Source organism: Artemia franciscana, chromosome 4 (genome assembly GCF_032884065.1).
Source record: "Artemia franciscana chromosome 4, ASM3288406v1, whole genome shotgun sequence".
NCBI classification, from domain to species: Eukaryota; Metazoa; Arthropoda; class Branchiopoda; order Anostraca; family Artemiidae; genus Artemia; species Artemia franciscana.
This window is the reverse complement of record NC_088866.1, coordinates 57,730,279-57,748,186: the sequence shown is the minus strand read 5'-3', so window position 1 is coordinate 57,748,186 and position 17,908 is coordinate 57,730,279. Positions and strand designations below refer to the sequence as shown.

Here is a 17,908-nt window from a genome sequence, read left to right as displayed (position 1 = left end):
AGCGAATACAGTACGGTTCCGTCAATCACGTATCAAGGACATTTGCTTATTCTATCCACCAAGCTTCATCCCGATTCCTCCCCTCCAAGTGTTTTCCAAGATTTCCCCCTCCAACTCCCCCCAATGTCAAAAGATCTGGTCGGGGTTTGAAATAAGAGCTCTGAGATATGAATTCCTTCTAAATATCAAATTCCATTAAGATCCGACAACATATTCGTAAAATAAAAATACCCCAATTTTCACGTTTTCCAAGAATTCTGATTTCCCCCTCCAACTCCCCCCAATGTCACAGGATCTGGTCGGAATTTAAAATTAGAGCTTTAAAGCGCAAGACCCTTCTAAATATCAAATTTCATTAAGATCAGGTCACTCCTTCGTAAGTTAAAAATACGTCATTTTTCTAATTTTTCAGAATTAACTACCCCCCCCCCGAATAGAGCGGATCCGTTCCAATTATGTAAATCACGTATCTAAGACTTTTGCATATTTTTTCCACCAAGTTTCATCCCGATCCCTCCAATCTAAGCGTTTTCCATGATTTTAGGTTCCCCCACCCAAACTCTCCCCAATGTCACCAGATCCGGTCGGGACTTAAAAATAAGAGCTTTGAGACACGATATCCTTCTAAATATCAAATTTCATTGAGATCCGATCACCCGTTCGTAAGTTAAATACCTCATTTTTTCTAATTTTTCAGAATCACCCCCCCCCAACTACTCCAAAGAGAGCGAATCCGTTCCGGTTATGTCAATCATGTATTTAGGACTTGTGCTTATTTTTTCCACCAAGTTTCATCCCGATCCCTCCACTCGGCATTTTTTCCAAACTCCCCCCCCCCAATGTCACCAGTTCGGTTGGGATTTAAAATAAGAGCTCCGAGACACGATATCCTTCTAAATATCAAATTTCATTGAGATTCGATAACCCGTTCGTAAGTTAAAAATACCTAATTTTTTCTAATTTTTCAGAATTAACCCCCCCCCAACTACCCCAAAGAGAGCGGATCCGTTCCAGTTATGTCAATCATGTATCTAGGACTTGTGCTTATTTTTTTTACCCAGCTTCATCCCGATCCCTCCACTCTAAGCGTTTTCCAAGTTTTAGGTTTCCCCCTCCCAACTCCCCCCAATGTCACCAGACCCGGTCGAGATTTAAAATAAGATCTCTGAGACACGATATCCTTCTAAATAATAAATTTCATTGAGATCCGATCACCTGTTCGTAAGTTAAAAATACCTCCATTTTTCTAATTTTTCAGAATTACCCCCCCCCCCCCCCCAAGTACCCCAAAGAGAGCGGATCCGTTCCGGTTATGCCAATCATGTATCTAAGACTTGTGCTTATTTTTCCCACCAAGTTTAATCCCGATCCCTCCACTCTAAGTGTTTTCCAAGTTTTAGGTTTCCCCCTCCCAACTCCCCCCAATGTCACCAGATCCGTTCGGGATTTAAAATAAGATCGCTGAGACACGATATACTTCTAAATATCAAATTTCATTGAGATCCGATCACCCGTTCGTAAGTTAAAAATACCTCATTTTTTCTAATTTTTCAGAATTACCCCCCCCCCCCCCCCCAAGTACCCGAAAGAGAGCGGATCCGTTCCGGTTATGCCAATCATGTATCTAAGACTTGTGCTTATTTTTCCCACCAAGTTTCATCCCGATCCCTCCACTCTAAGTGTTTTCCAAGTTTTAGGTTTCCCCCTCCCAACCCCTCCTCCCCCACAATGTCACCAGATCTTTTCGGGATTTAAAATAAGGGCTCTGAGACACGAAAAAACGAGGCATTTTTAGCTTACGAACGGGTGACCGGATCTCAATGAAATTTGATATTTAGAAGGATATCGTGTCTCAAAGCTCCTATTTTAACTCTCGACCGGATCTGGTGACATTGGGGGGAGTTTGGGGTGGAGGAACCTAAAATCATGGAAAACGCTTAGATTGGAGGGATCGGGATGAAACTTGGTGGGAAAAATAAGCAGAAGTCTTAGATACGTGATTTAAATAATTGGAACGGATCCGCTCTATTGGGGGAGGGGGGGGGTTAATTCGGAAAAATTAGAAGAAATGACGTATTTTTAACTTACGAAGGAGTGATCGGATCTTCATGCAACTTTATATTTAGAAGGACCTCGTGACTCAGACCTCTTTTTTTAAATCTCAACCGGATCCAGCGTAATTGGGGGGGGGGCAGTTGGGGGGAACCGGAAATCTTAGAAAATACTTAAAGCGGTGAGATCAGGATGAAACTGGATGAGAAGAATAAAAACCTGTCTAAGACACGTGACTGACATAACCAGACCGGTTCTACTCTCTTTGGTGGAGTTGGGGTGGGAGGGGGGTAATTTTGAAAATTGAGGTATTTGTTACTTACGAAAGGGTGACCAGATCTTAATGAAATTTGATATTTAGAAGGATCTTGCGCTTTAAAGCTCTAATTTAAAATTCCGACCAGATCCTGTGACATTGGGGGAGTTGGAGGGGGAAACCGGAATTCTTGGAAAAGTGAAAATTGGGGTATTTTTATCTTACGAATAGGTGATCGGATCTTAATGAAATTTGATATTTAGAAGGAATTTATGTCTCAGAGCTCTTATTTCAAATCCCGACCAGATCTTTTGACATTGGGGGGAGTTGGAGGGGGAAATCTTGGAAAACACTTGGAGTTGGAGTGAAGCTTGGTGGATAGAATAAGCAAATGTCCTTGATATGTGATTGATGGAACCGTACTGGATTCGCTCTCTTTGGGGGAGTTGGGGAAGGGGTTCAGTGATTTGGTGGGTTTGGTGCTTCTGGACGTGCTAGGACAATGAAAATTGGTAGGCGTGTCAGGGAGCTGCACAAATTGACTTGATAAAGTTGTTTTCCCAGATTCGACCATCTGCTAAAGGGAGAAGAAAAATTAGAAAAAATTAGGTATTTATAAGATACGAGTGGGTGATCTGATCTTAATGAATTTTGATATTTAGAAGGACATCGTGACTCAGAGCTCTTGTTTTTAATCCTGACCGGCATTAAGCCTCTTATTGTCCTTTTAAATCAATCTATTGATTCATAGAACTTTGCTAGAGCTCATACCATATGATCTCTTGGCTCTTAGCTCTTCTTGCCTCGTCACAAGTGCCATATGAGCTCTAAGCTCTTGTTCTAAAATAGCTTCTAAATAAATAAATAAAAAAAAAACACTTGCTACGATTTTATCTCCTTGGTTTGACTGAAACTTTTAATACTATGAAAATATATATGTTTAGTTCTTTATGAAGAACGAAATTCAACAATTAAAAACCTTCAAAGTTAAGAAAACGCATATAACTAGGTTTAAAAATACAGAAAATTAAAACTATAGGAAGCCCAAAACAACATCTTTTTGGTTCCTTGTATAGAAACCAGGTTAAATTTCATTAAAGATTCGGGCAGTATTCGATGACTAACAATCAAAGAAGAAAAACTAAATTTTTATTACAATTTCTTAAAGGGTTTCAAGACATACTATCAGATCCATCAGTAGCAAGGGCTTTAATTTTCAAATTCCAAGCAAATCATCAGCAGTGGGAAAATCACTACAATCAGGTCACTATTACCAGCATCAAAAGTTAAATATAATTCAGGCTGTGTTCTAAAAAATATCGCAATTATCAAAGAACACTGGGAGAATCATCCTTATTTTCATTCATAAATCTTCAACCAAATCAAAGATACACTCAAAATAATCTTTCCAGTGCAGACTTTGACTGAAGCAAAGAATTGTCCTCAACCACCAAGGGCAGGGAACAACTGTAATAATTCGAAATAGAATAACCAACCGAAATGCAACAAATTTCTTACTAAAAAATTAGGAGTAGGCTTATTAGTAAATATCATTGATTCATAGGACTGCACCTACTGGAGTTCAGTCAATAATCATGATTTCCAAAGATGGCATGTACAATTAAAAAAAAAAAAAAAAAACATAACTAGCCTATACCCTTCATAGAGTCACTGCAGAAACCAATATCAAGCAGCATCACATAAGGGCTTCATATACAGGGACATTCCCAGCACAATAACTTCTTTTAAGAACACTGAGACTTAGAAGAAGGAAATAAGCCAAGACATCACAGACCATAATAGCATAAAAATCATTGTATAGCTTAAGAATTTTTATTACCCAGCTTCATCCCGATCCCTCCACTCTAAGCGTTTTCCAAGTTTTAGGTTTCCCCTCCCAACTCCCCCCAATGTCACCAGACCCGGTCGAGATTTAAAATAAGATCTCTGAGACACGATATCCTTCTAAATAATAAATTTCATTGAGATCCGATCACCTGTTCGTAAGTTAAAAATACCTCCATTTTTCTAATTTTTCAGAATTACCCCCCCCCCCCCCAAGTACCCCAAAGAGAGCGGATCCGTTCCGGTTATGCCAATCATGTATCTAAGACTTGTGCTTATTTTTCCCACCAAGTTTAATCCCGATCCCTCCACTCTAAGTGTTTTCCAAGTTTTAGGTTTCCCCCTCCCAACTCCCCCCAATGTCACCAGATCCGTTCGGGATTTAAAATAAGATCGCTGAGATACGATATACTTCTAAATATCAAATTTCATTGAGATCCGATCACCCGTTCGTAAGTTAAAAATACCTCATTTTTTCTAATTTTTCAGAATTACCCCCCCCCCCCCAAGTACCCGAAAGAGAGCGGATCCGTTCCGGTTATGCCAATCATGTATCTAAGACTTGTGCTTATTTTTCCCACCAAGTTTCATCCCGATCCCTCCACTCTAAGTGTTTTCCAAGTTTTAGGTTTCCCCCCTCCCAACCCAACCCCCAATGTCACCAGATCTTTTCGGGATTTAAAATAAGGCTCCGAGACACGAAAAAACGAGGCATTTTTAACTTACGAACGGGTGACCGGATCTCAATGAAATTTGATATTTAGAAGGATATCGTGTCTCAAAGCTCCTATTTTAACTCTCGACCGGATCTGGTGACATTGGGGGGAGTTTGGGGTGGAGGAACCTAAAATCATGGAAAACGCTTAGATTGGAGGGATCGGGATGAATCTTGGTGGGAAAAATAAGCAGAAGTCTTAGATACGTGATTTAAATAATTGGAACGGATCCGCTCTATTGGGGGAGGGGGGGGGGGTTAATTCGGAAAAATTAGAAGAAATGACGTATAGCTTAAGAATTATAGCTTCCAGTGCAGACTTTGACTGAAGCAAAGAATTGTCCTCAACCACCAAGGGCAGGGAACAACTGTAATAATTCGAAATAGAATAACCAACCGAAATGCAACAAATTTCTTACTAAAAAATTAGGACTAGGCTTATTAGTAAATATCATTGATTCATAGGACTGCACCTACTGGAGTTCAGTCAATAATCATGATTTCCAAAGATGGCATGTACAATATAAAAAAAACAAAAACATAACTAGCCTATACCCTTCATAGAGTCACTGCAGAAACCAATATCAAGCAGCATCACATAAGGGCTTCATATACAGGGACATTCCCAGCACAATAACTTCTTTTAAGAACACTGAGACTTAGAAGAAGGAAATAAGCTAAGACATCACAGACCATAATAGCATAAAAATCATTGTATAGCTTAAGAATTTTTATTTGGCGAGATTCACAAGGGTACGTATAATCACACCAGCTGGTAATCTCTTCATCAAACATTAAATTCACAAGGTGTTTGCAAATAGCAGTGATATATTTGAGCAGTTGATATGCATCATTCGATTAGAATTTTGGAACCATGGCACATGTAGAATCATCAAAGGGGACTGAGACACATTCTACATTCAAAGCACACAAGAGAGGGAAGTGGTCAGATCCAGTTATATCACACTAGACCTTAACTTCACAGACACTTGAATGCAGAGATTCCAAAGTAATGTTGTGGCCAAGCCAAGACCTATTAGCTGATAAGTAATGTAAATAAGTGAAGTTATTGCTAGGAAAAAGGAAACTATCAGTAGTCTGAAGAATATCACTGTCTGCAAAAAGAAACAAGTTCATCACTAAAGAGTCTATTTCTCAGGAGTTTGAATTTAGGCTGACACCAATTGGAGCACCATGAATATCATTGGTAGTCTGCACAAGTCTAAAATTTTTGCCACTACATCATCAAAACCTCGCAAATTATCAACATTGCAAACTGGTACATAAATATGAAAGGGCAGCAAATTCCTGTTATCAGACTTAATAAACACAGTCTACAGTTGCTTGTCGTCAAAGTTGGTATGCTGTCAATCAAACAGTTCGTGGTAACGAACTGTAGTAAGGAGCGACCCGGCTCAATAGTAACCAAAACTCTAAAAAATTGAATTTTGATATCAATAGCTACATCAAAAGAATCGCATTTTAATGCTGATTTTAAATATATAAGTTTCATCAAGTTTAGTCTTACCCATCAAAAGTTACGAGCCTGAGAAAATTTGCTTTATTTAGGAAAATAGGGGGAAACACCCCCTAAAAGTCGTAGGATCTTAACGAAAATGACACCATCAGATTCAGCGTATCAGAGAACCCTACTGTAAAAGTTTCAAGCTCCTATCTACAAAAATGTGAAATTTTGTATTTTTTGCCAGAAGACAAATCACGGGTGCGTGTTTATTTTTTTTTTTTCCCCCAAGGGTCATCGTATCGACCAAGTGGTCCTAGAATGTCGCAAGAGGGCTCATTCTAACGGAAATGAAAAGTTCTAGTGCCCTTTTTTGTGACCGAAAAAATTGGAGAGCATCTAGGCCCCCTCCCACGCTCATTTTTTCCCAAAGTCAACGGATCAAAATTTTTAGATAGCCATTTTGTTCAGCATAGTCGAAAACTATAATAACTATGTCTTTGGGGATGACTTACTCCCCCACAGTCCCAGGGGGAGGGGCTGCAAGTTACAAACTTTGACCAGTGTTTACATATAGCAATGGTTATTGGGAAGTGTACAGACGTTTTCAGGGGGATTTTATTTTGTTTGGGGGTGGGGCTGAGGAGAGGGGGCTATGTTGGAGGATCTTTCCTTGGAGGAATCTGTCACGGGGGAAAAAACTTCAATGACAAGGGCGCAGGATTCTCTAGCATTACTATAAGAAAACAATGAAAAATAAACATGAAAACGTTTTTTCAAATGAAAGGAAGAAGTAGCATTGAAACTTAAAACGAACAGAGATTATTACGCATATGAGGGGTTCTAAAAATACTTTAGCATAAAGAGCGAGGTATTTAGGAGGAGATAAATACCTTGCTCTTTATGCTAAAGTATTTTTAGTAATTTCAACTATTTATTCTACGGCCTTTCTGATTCAGGGGTCATTCTTAAAGAATTGGGACAAAACTTACGATTTAGTGTAAAGAGCGAGGTATTAACGAGGGTACAAACCCCCTCGTATACATAATAAAAATATAAGGTTATAAAAGTTTGTTACGTAAGTTAATTCTTAAGTTACGTATATTTTTACTAATAAAAACGTTCGTTAAAAATTAAAAGTTCTAGTTGCCTTTTTAAGTAACCGAAAAATTGGAGGGCAACTAGGCCTCCTTCTCCACCCCTTATTTCTCAAAATCGTCAGATCAAAACTAAGAGAAAACCATTCAGCCAAAAAAAAGAATTAATATACAAATTTCATTTTAATAATTTATGTGCGGAGAGGCAAAACCAAACATGCATTAATTCAAAAACGTTCAGATATTAAATAAACAAAAAACTAATTTTCTTAGCTGAAAGTAAGGAGCGACATTAAAACTTAAAACGAACAGAAATTACTTCGTATATGAAATGAGTTGTCCCCTCCGCAATCCCTCGCTCTTTACGCTAAAGTTTGACTCTTTGCCACAATTCTACTTTTTAAAACAATTAAAAGCTTTAGCGTAAAGAGCGAGGGATTGCAGAGGGGACAACTCATCTCATATACGGAGTAATTTCTGTTCGTTTTAAGTTTTAATGTCGCTCCTTACTTTCAGCTAAAAAAATTAGTTTTTTTTTATTTAATTATTAGAAAAAGACCTGTGCAACATCATACACAAACCACCAGCTGGTTGACATTGTAAGATTTCCAAAACATACTGCTTTAACAATTCGACAAAACTGAATCTGATGTAAGCAGCATTGTCTCTCGAAGAAATTAAATAAAAAAAACTAATTTTTTTAGATGAAAGTAAGGAGCGACATTAAAACTTAAAACGAACAGAAATTACTCCGTATATGAAATGGGTTGTCCCCTCCGCAATCCCTCGCTCTTTACGCTAAAGCTTTTAATTGTTTTAAAAAGTAGAATTGTGGCAAAGAGTCAAACTTCAGCGTAAAGAGCGAGGGATTGCGGAGGGGACAACCCATTTCATATACGGAGTAATTTCTGTTCGTTTTAAGTTTTAATGTCGCTCCTTACTTTCAGCTAAAAAAATTAGTTTTTTTTATTTAATTTCTGAACGTTTTTGAATTAATGCATGTTTGGTTTTGGCTCTCCGCACATAAATTATTAAAATGAAACTTGTATATTAATTCTTTTTTTGGCTAAATGGCTTTCTCTTAGTTTTGATCAGACGATTTTGAGAAACAAGGGGTGGAGAAGGAGGCCTAGTTGCCCTCCAATTTTTCGGTCACTTAAAATGGCAACTAGAACTTTTAATTTTTAATGAACGTTTTTATTAGTAAGAAATACACGTAGCTTAAGAATTAACTTACATAACAAACTTTCATAACCTTATATTTTTATTATGTATACGAGGGGGTTTTTACCCTCGTTAATACCTCGCTCTTTACACTAAATCGTAAGTTTTGTCCCAATTCTTTAAGAATGACCCCTGAATCAGAAAGGCCGTAGAATAAATAGTTGAAATTACTAAAAATACTTTAGCATAAAGAGCAAGGTATTTATCTCCTCCTAAATACCTCGCTCTTTATACTAAAGTATTTTTAGAACCCCTCATATGCGTAATTATCTCTGTTCGTTTTAGGTTTCAATGCTACTTCTTCCTTTCATTTGAAAAAACGTTTTCATGTTTATTTTTCATTGTTTTCTTATAGTAGTGCTAGAGAACCCTGCGCCCTTTTCATTGAATTTTTCTTCCCTCATGACAGATTCCTCCAAGGAAAGATCCTCCAACATAGCCCCCTCTCCTCAGCCCCACCCCCAAACAAAATAAAATCCCCCTGAAAACGTCTGTACACTTCCCAATAACCATTACTATATGTAAACACTGGTCAAAGTTTGTAACTTGCAGCCCCTCCCCCAGGGATTGTGGGGGAGTAAGTCATCCCCAAAGACATAGTTATTATGGTTTTCGACTATGCTGAACAAAATGGCTATCTCAAAATTTTGATCCGTTGACTTTGGGAAAAAAATGAGCGTGGGAGGGGGCCTAGATGCCCTCCAATTTTTTTGGTCACTTAAAAAGGGCACTAGAACTTTTCATTTCCGTTAGAATGAGCCCTCTTGCGACATTCTAGGACCACTTGGTCGATACGATGACCCCTGGGGAAAAGAAAAAAAAAAAAAAAACAAAAAAAAAACAAACAAATAAACACGCACCCGTGATTTGTCTTCTGGCAAAAAATACAAAATTCCACATTTTTGTAGATAGGAGCTTGAAACTTCTATAGTAGGGTTCTCTGATACGCTGAATCTGATGGTGTCATTTTCGTTAAGATCCTACGACTTTTAGGGGGTGTTTCTCCCTATTTTCTTAAATAAGGCAAATTTTCTCAGGCTCGTAACTTTTGATGGGTAAGATTAAACTTGATTAAACTTATATATTTAAAATCAGCATTAAAATGCGATTCTTTTGATGTAGCTATTGATATCAAAATTCAATTTTTTTGAGTTTTGGTTACTATTGAGCCGGGTCGCTCCTTACTACAGTTCGTTACCACGAACTGTTTGATACTAACTGATGGGCAACACACAATAAAAGAATCTGCTACATTTAGAGACATGAGGAACAACATTTGAAACTGGAAATTTTAATTGCCATCATTGCAGAAATTACTTATGGAACCTGTAGGGGAGGATCCTGTTACAGATTTTTTTTGAAGAAAATGATATGCTTGAAAGGTGTTACTTGAAAAGGTGTATATATAACTGCTAATATGGATACCTGTTTTAATTTTTGTAAAAAAAAAAATCCTTAATTTTGGTTTCGGTCTTCAAATCACAGAGATTTGAACACTCGGATTTGAAGACACTTTTGGATATTTAGTAATACAATTTGATACTCGGATATTAATACACTATTAGTGTACAATGGGACGTAAAAAGAAAAAATCAAAAACAAGAAGGTATGAATATTTCATTAGACACATCAGATGATAGCTCTAGCTCGAAACCAGAAATATCTATACTAGCTGCAGACTTTAAGCAAACTCTAGAAGTCGTAAAAGAACATTCGCTTCTTTAGTGAATTGAAAATTTTGAAAAATTGAAAATGATACGTTCTGCCTCAAATTGCAATTAAAAACTTGTACCAATGAAATAAAAAAGTTAAGAAGAAAAAATGAAGATTCAATGTGTCGGATTGTGAAATTGGAAGCCGCCAAGTTAGAAAACGATGCCATCATATGGAATGCAGTTTGCGAGGATATTGATAACCTTAAAGCTTTATTCACAGAAGTTGTTCGCCATGCATTAGAATTGTCTCAAGTAACTTTTACAATCTTGCAATACGACCGAAATCTTAAATTCCTAAGGTGACACTAAATAAAAAAGACGGCAAGTTTTCTGTTATAAAAAATGTCAGCAAGCTTAAGGATAAGACGCTTCATGGAAACAATAACAACTTGCTTATTAGTGATGATGTTCCAGCTGAAATTCGCAAAATACATAAGCTGCTTTTAGTGACACAGGATAAATTGCGGAACATTCCTAGATATGAGGCATGGATATCAAAGGGGATTCAGACATACTTGTTTGTGAAAAGACCTGACGGCTCACTTACAAAATACTCATTTACTGATAGCATACCAGAGGTAAAAAAAAAAAAATCAAGAAGTCTAATAGTAAAGCGCCCTGTTAGTATGTTTTAAAACATACAAGTACGAAACGTTTAATCTTGTTTTGCGTAGCCTAATAGCATTTATCTGTTTTTTATTTATCTTCTCACTAATTGTTGTTGCTCTATATATTTATTACTATTATTTCTCCTTATTAATCTATTTATTTTTATTGATTTTTTATTTTACATATCTATTTATTTTTATTTTACTGCTTGTTTAGACGCACAAAGAGCGGTAGGATATTGACAGAATTTGTCTTGGAATGAAGACATTTCTCTTTTCTTTTCTTAGTTGTTTCTGTGTGTGTTAACTTTTATTTTTGTTTGCTGGGCACGTGGGTCGTGGTAGGCTTATTCTAGACATGGTGGTAATATTTGATAACGGATAGAGATAATGAAGGAATTCCATCATCAAGGTTAAAAGAATTTGAGCGAGATTCCCTTTTGTTTCATTCAGTTTTCCAAAATATTGTAGCTAGTGATAATAAAGATAATAGCAGCATATTAGATATACCAAAAAATAAATATTTATTTTTGAATGGATTGCCAAAGAAAAACTCTAGAACAAGGAGGATATCACTTTGGAATTGCCATGGCTGGAGGACTGCAAGGGATACCATTGACACTTTTCTATCGACATCTGATATGGACATATTCGGCTTATGCGAAATTTTTTTAGATGAGTTTTCAATTGAAAGTATTCATGTTGACGGTTATCAATTGGTTCATGTTGGGAGGAGTATGCAAAAGAAAGCTGGTCTTGGTGTTTTAATAAAAAGTTGCATTCCAGCCCGTGCAAGGCTAGATTTTTTGCCAATGAATATTGAAATGATATTTGAATCTTGTGTTGTTGAATGTTTTTTTTCCAAATAATGAGAAGACTCTGATCGCAATTATTTACTGTACACCGTCAGCTGGAATTTAGGAACTGTTTTGAAAGATTCTTGGATAAATTAGCTGGTATTAGTACTTCTTATCTAGTTATGGGAGATTTTAATATTGACTTAATGAACCTTGTTTCTGCTAATCAGAATAGTTTGGATAGTAACGCTTTGAAGTTTTTAGAATGTCCGCTATCTCATCGACTATATCCTGTATGTTTTGTACCATCCAGGATAACTGATAAGTAATATTCACTAACTGATAATATTTCGTCACCTGATAGTGCTGTTAGTACATATGTCATTCCTGATGATTCATCAGATCACTGCACAATTATGGCTGATTTTGTTGCTATATTTTCCGGATAATATAAAAAGTCAACGAAGCGAAGAGACTTTGGGGAAAAAATTATTAAAATTAAAAGAAGAACTTGGTGACGTTGGGTGGAGTTGGTTAATTGATGAAATGGATCCAAATCAATCCTTAGATAACTTTTATAATATACTAGCTGTTGGGGTGGCGCTTCGCGCCACCCCAACACCAAGTTGGTGGGGGCGCTTCGCCCCCCCCCCCCCCAAGCCCCCCCGCGCGCGTAAGTCGTTACGCGCCATATTAGTTACGCGCCATTGTAGTTGTGTCCCTATGTCCCACCTGTGAATATAGATATATATATATATATATATATATATATATATATATATATATATATATATATATATATATATATATATATATATATATATGTTTTTAACTACGTAAAACTTGCGAATATACAACATTCTTTGCTGTCCCATTGTCTGTGCATATAAATAGATTGTCAGGTTTACCGACTCTTGAACATGCAACATATAATGGTCCATGGGAAAACAATCCGTATTCAGATCTATACCTCATGATTCTAATGATTGCCCTTGAGCTTTGTTGATGGTGATTGCTAATCGACCATTCCCTGAGTCGCCATCGTCATTTATATATCCCCCTGTGCACCCCGGCGTCCCCTTTGTAGTTATGTCCCTGTGTCCCGGTCGTCATTTATATTCCCTGTGTCCCGGTCGTCATTTGTGTCCCGGTGTTCCAGTCTGTGATTTCTCTTTGAGTGTCCCGGGCGTCATTTATATTCCTTGTGTCCCGGTGTCCCGGTCGTCATTTATATCCCCCTGTGCCCCCCGGCGTCCCCATTGTAGTTGTGTCCCTGTGTCCCGGTCGTCATTTATATTCCCTGTGTCCCGGTCGTCATTTGTATCCCGGTGTCCCGGTCTGTATATACATTCGTTTTTTAGTTTTGTTTTTCTCCTTTATTTTTTTCCTTTTTTCTTTTTTTTCTTTTTTAGTTTATTTAGATTTTTAGATTTTTTAGTTTTTTTATTAGTTTTTAGTTTTTTTGTAGTTTTTACCATTTTTTTAGTTTTTTTAGTTTTTTTTACTTATGTCCTGGTCGTCATTTATACTCCCTGTGTCCCGGTCGTCATTTGTGTCTCGGTGCTTTGTTGATTGCTAATTTATATTATATTTATATTTATATTTTTTATATATATATTAGTTTTTATTAATTTATATTGTATATTTATTAGTATATTATTATTTTATTATTGTATATTTATTAGTTTTTAGTTTTTTTTTAGTTTTTGCCTTTTTTTAGTTTTTTCAGTTTTTTTTAGTTTTTATTTTTTTTTAGTTTTTTAGCTGTTTTAGTTTTTTTTGTAGTTTTTACCTTTTTTTGTTTTTTTTCTTCTTTTGTATTAGTGTGAAATAATTCAGACGTCATATGCGGACAAACACGACGTCACTCGACAGACAGACAGACAGACATAACCCACAAACAACTTATTTTTATATATATTTATTCATATTTTTTTAGTTTTCTTTTTCTCTTTTATTTTTCAGTTTTTTCCTTTTTTTTAGTTTTTTTCTTTTTTAGTTTTTAGTTTTTTTTTAGTTTTTTACCTTTTTTTTAGTTTTTTTTAGTTTTTTTAGTTTTTTAGCTTTTTTAGTTTTTTTATTAGTTTTTATTTTTTTTTGTAGTTTTTGCCTTTTTTTATTTTTTTCAGTTTTTTTTTAGTTATTAGATTTTTACCTTTTTTTAGTTTTTTTTAGTTTTTTAGCTTTTTTAGTTTTTTTTTCTTTTTAGTTTTTTTTGTAGTTTTTACCTTTTTTAGTTTTTTTCTTCTTTTGTATTAGTGTGAAATAATTCAGACGTCATATGCGAACAAACATGACGTCACCTGATCCATCCACAGATCCACACACAGACAACTTATTTTTATATATATAGAAATCCGTATTCAGATCTATACCTCATGATTCTAATGATTGCCCTTGAGCTTTGTTGATGGTGATTGCTAATCGACCATTCCCTGAGTCGCCATCGTCATTTATATATCCCCCTGTGCACCCCGGCGTCCCCTTTGTAGTTATGTCCCTGTGTCCCGGTCGTCATTTATATTCCCTGTGTCCCGGTCGTCATTTATATTCCCTGTGTCCCGGTCGTCATTTGTGTCCCGGTGTTCCAGTCTGTGATTTCTCTTTGAGTGTCCCGGGCGTCATTTATATTCCTTGTGTCCCGGTGTCCCGGTCGTCATTTATATCCCCCTGTGCCCCCCGGCGTCCCCATTGTAGTTGTGTCCCTGTGTCCCGGTCGTCATTTATATTCCCTGTGTCCCGGTCGTCATTTGTATCCCGGTGTCCCGGTCTGTATATACATTCGTTTTTTAGTTTTGTTTTTCTCCTTTATTTTTTTCCTTTTTTCTTTTTTTTCTTTTTTAGTTTATTTAGATTTTTAGATTTTTTAGTTTTTTTATTAGTTTTTAGTTTTTTTGTAGTTTTTACCATTTTTTTAGTTTTTTTAGTTTTTTTTTTACTTATGTCCTGGTCGTCATTTATACTCCCTGTGTCCCGGTCGTCATTTGTGTCTCGGTGCTTTGTTGATTGCTAATTTATATTATATTTATATTTTTTATATTTATTAATATTTTTTTAGTTTTCTTTTTCTCTTATTTTTCAGTTTTTTCCTTTTTTTTAGTTTTTTCTTTTTTAGTTTTTAGTTTTTTTTTGTTTTTTACCTTTTTTTAGTTTTTTTTTAGTTTTTTAGTTTTTTAGCTTTTTTAGTTTTTTTTATTAGTTTTTAGTTTTTTTTTAGTTTTTGCCTTTTTTTAGTTTTTTCATTTTTTTTTAGTTTTTTACCTTTTTTTAGTTTTTTTTTAGTTTTTTAGCTTTTTTAGTTTTTTTTCTTTTTAGTTTTTTTTGTAGTTTTTACCTTTTTTAGTTTTTTTTCTTCTTTTGTATTAGTGTGAAATAATTCAGACGTCATATGCGGACAAACACGACGTCACTCGACAGACAGACAGACAGACATAACCCACAAACAACTTATTTTTATATATATTTATTCATATTTTTTTAGTTTTCTTTTTCTCTTTTATTTTTCAGTTTTTTCCTTTTTTTTAGTTTTTTTCTTTTTTAGTTTTTAGATTTTTTTTAGTTTTTTACCTTTTTTTAGTTTTTTTTAGTTTTTTTTAGTTTTTTAGCTTTTTTAGTTTTTTTATTAGTTTTTATTTTTTTTGTAGTTTTTGCCTTTTTTTATTTTTTTCAGTTTTTTTTTAGTTATTAGATTTTTACCTTTTTTTAGTTTTTTTAGTTTTTTAGCTTTTTTAGTTTTTTTTTCTTTTTAGTTTTTTTTGTAGTTTTTACCTTTTTTAGTTTTTTTCTTCTTTTGTATTAGTGTGAAATAATTCAGACGTCATATGCGAACAAACATGACGTCACCTGATCCATCCACAGATCCACACACAGACAACTTATTTTTATATATATAGATTCATATTTTTTTAGTTTTCTTTTTCTCTTTTATTTTTCAGTTTTTTCCTTTTTTTTAGTTTTTTTCTTTTTTAGTTTTTAGTTTTTTTTAGTTTTTTACCTTTTTTTAGTTTTTTTTAGTTTTTTTAGTTTTTTAGCTTTTTTAGTTTTTTATTAGTTTTTATTTTTTTGGTAGTTTTTGCCTTTTTTTATTTTTTTCAGTTTTTTTTTAGTTATTAGATTTTTACCTTTTTTTAGTTTTTTAGCTTTTTTTTCTTTTTAGTTTTTTTTTGTAGTTTTTACCTTTTTTAGTTTTTTTCTTCTTTTGTATTAGTGTGAAATAATTCAGACGTCATATGCGAACTAACATGACGTCACCTGATCCATCCACAGATCCACACACAGACAACTTATTTTTATATAGATAGATAGACTAGCTGTTGGGGTGGCGCTTCGCGCCACCCCAACACCTAGTCGGTGGGGGCGCTTTGCGCCCCCCCAAGAACCCCCGCGCGCGTAAGTCGTTACGCGCCATATTAGTTACGCGCCATTGTAGTTGTGTCCCTGTGTCCCACCTGTGAATATAGATATATATATATATATATATATATATATATATATATATATATATATATATATATATATATATATATACATATATATTCCCTGTGTCCCGGTCGTCATTTGTGTCCCGGTGTCCCAGTCTGTAATTTCTCTTTGAGTGTCGCGGTCGTCATTTATATTCCCTGTGTCCCGGTGTCCCGGTCGTCATTTTTGTCCCGGTCGTTATTTGTGTTCCGGTGTCCCGGTCTGTAATTTCTCTTTGAGTGTCCTGGTCGTCATTTATATTCCCTGTGTCCCGGTGCTTTGTTGATGGTGATTGCTAATCGAACATTCCTTGTGTCCCGGTCGCTTTCTCTTTGAGTGTCCCGGTCGTCATTTATATTCCCTATGTCCCGGTGTCCTGGTCATTTGTGTCCCGATGTCCCGGTCTGTAATTTCGTCAGTCGACAAACACGTCACTCGACAGACACACAGACAACTTATCTATATATATAAAAATAATTTGTCTGTGTGTGTGTGTGTCGAGTGACGTCATGTTTGTGTGTCGACTGACGTCATGTTTTCGACTGACGAAATTACAGACCGGGACATCAAGACACAAATATATATATATATATATATATACATATATATATATATATATATATATATATATATATATATATATATATATATATATATATATATATATATATATATGTGTGTGTTTTTAACTACGGAAAACTTGCGAATATACAACATTCTTCGCTGTCCTATTGTCTGTGCATATAAATAGATTGTCAGGTTTACCGACTCTTGAACATGCAACATATAATGGTCCATGGTAAAACAATCCGTATTCAGATCTATACCTCATGATTCTAATGATTGCCCTTGAGCTTTGTTGATGGTGATTGCTAATCGACCATTCCCTGTGTCGCCGTCGTCATTTATATATCCCCCTGTGCCCCCCGGCGTCCCCGTTGTAGTTGTGTCCCTGTGTCCCGGTTGTCATTTATATTCCCTGTGTCCCGGTCGTCATTTGTGTCCCGGTGTCCCAGTCTGTAATTTCTCTTTGAGTGTCCCGGGCGTCATTTATATTCCTTGTGTCCCGGTGTCCCGGTCGACATTTTTGTGTCCAGGTGTCCCGGTCTGTATATACATTCGTTTTTGAATTGGTCTTTTTTTCAGTTTTTAGTTTTTTACCTTTTTTTAGTTTTTTTAGTTATACCTCATGATTCTAATGATTGCCCTTGAGCTTTGTTGATGGTGATTGCTAATCAAACATTCCCTGTGTCCCCGTCGTCACTTATATATCCCCCTGTGCCCCCCGGCGTCCCCGTTGTAGTTGTGTCCCTGTGTCCCGGTCGTCATTTATATGCCCTGTGTCCCGGTCGTCATTTGTATCCCGGTGTCCCGGTCTGTATATACATTCGTTTTTGAAATGGTATTTTTTTTTTTGCTTTCTCTTTGAGTGTCCCGGTCGTCATTTATATTCCCTATGTGCCGGTGTCCCGGTCGTCATTTGTGTCCCGATGTCCCGGTCTGTAATTTCGTCAGTCGAAAACATGACGTCAGTCAACACACAAACATGACGTCACCCGATAGACCCACACACACACAGACAACTTATTTTTATATATATAGATAGATATATATATGTTTTTAACTACGTAAAACTTGCGAATATACAACATTCTTCGCTGTCCCATTGTCTGTAC

General features: G+C 35.7%; 1 protein-coding gene across 1 annotated transcript in view; it reads left to right on the top strand.

The window, feature by feature from the left end:
* The window catches only part of LOC136026655 (small ribosomal subunit protein uS9m-like), a 507,124-nt gene that overhangs the window by 166,781 nt on the left and 322,435 nt on the right, over positions 1 to 17,908 (top strand). The gene's annotated exons all lie outside the window — the stretch shown is intronic.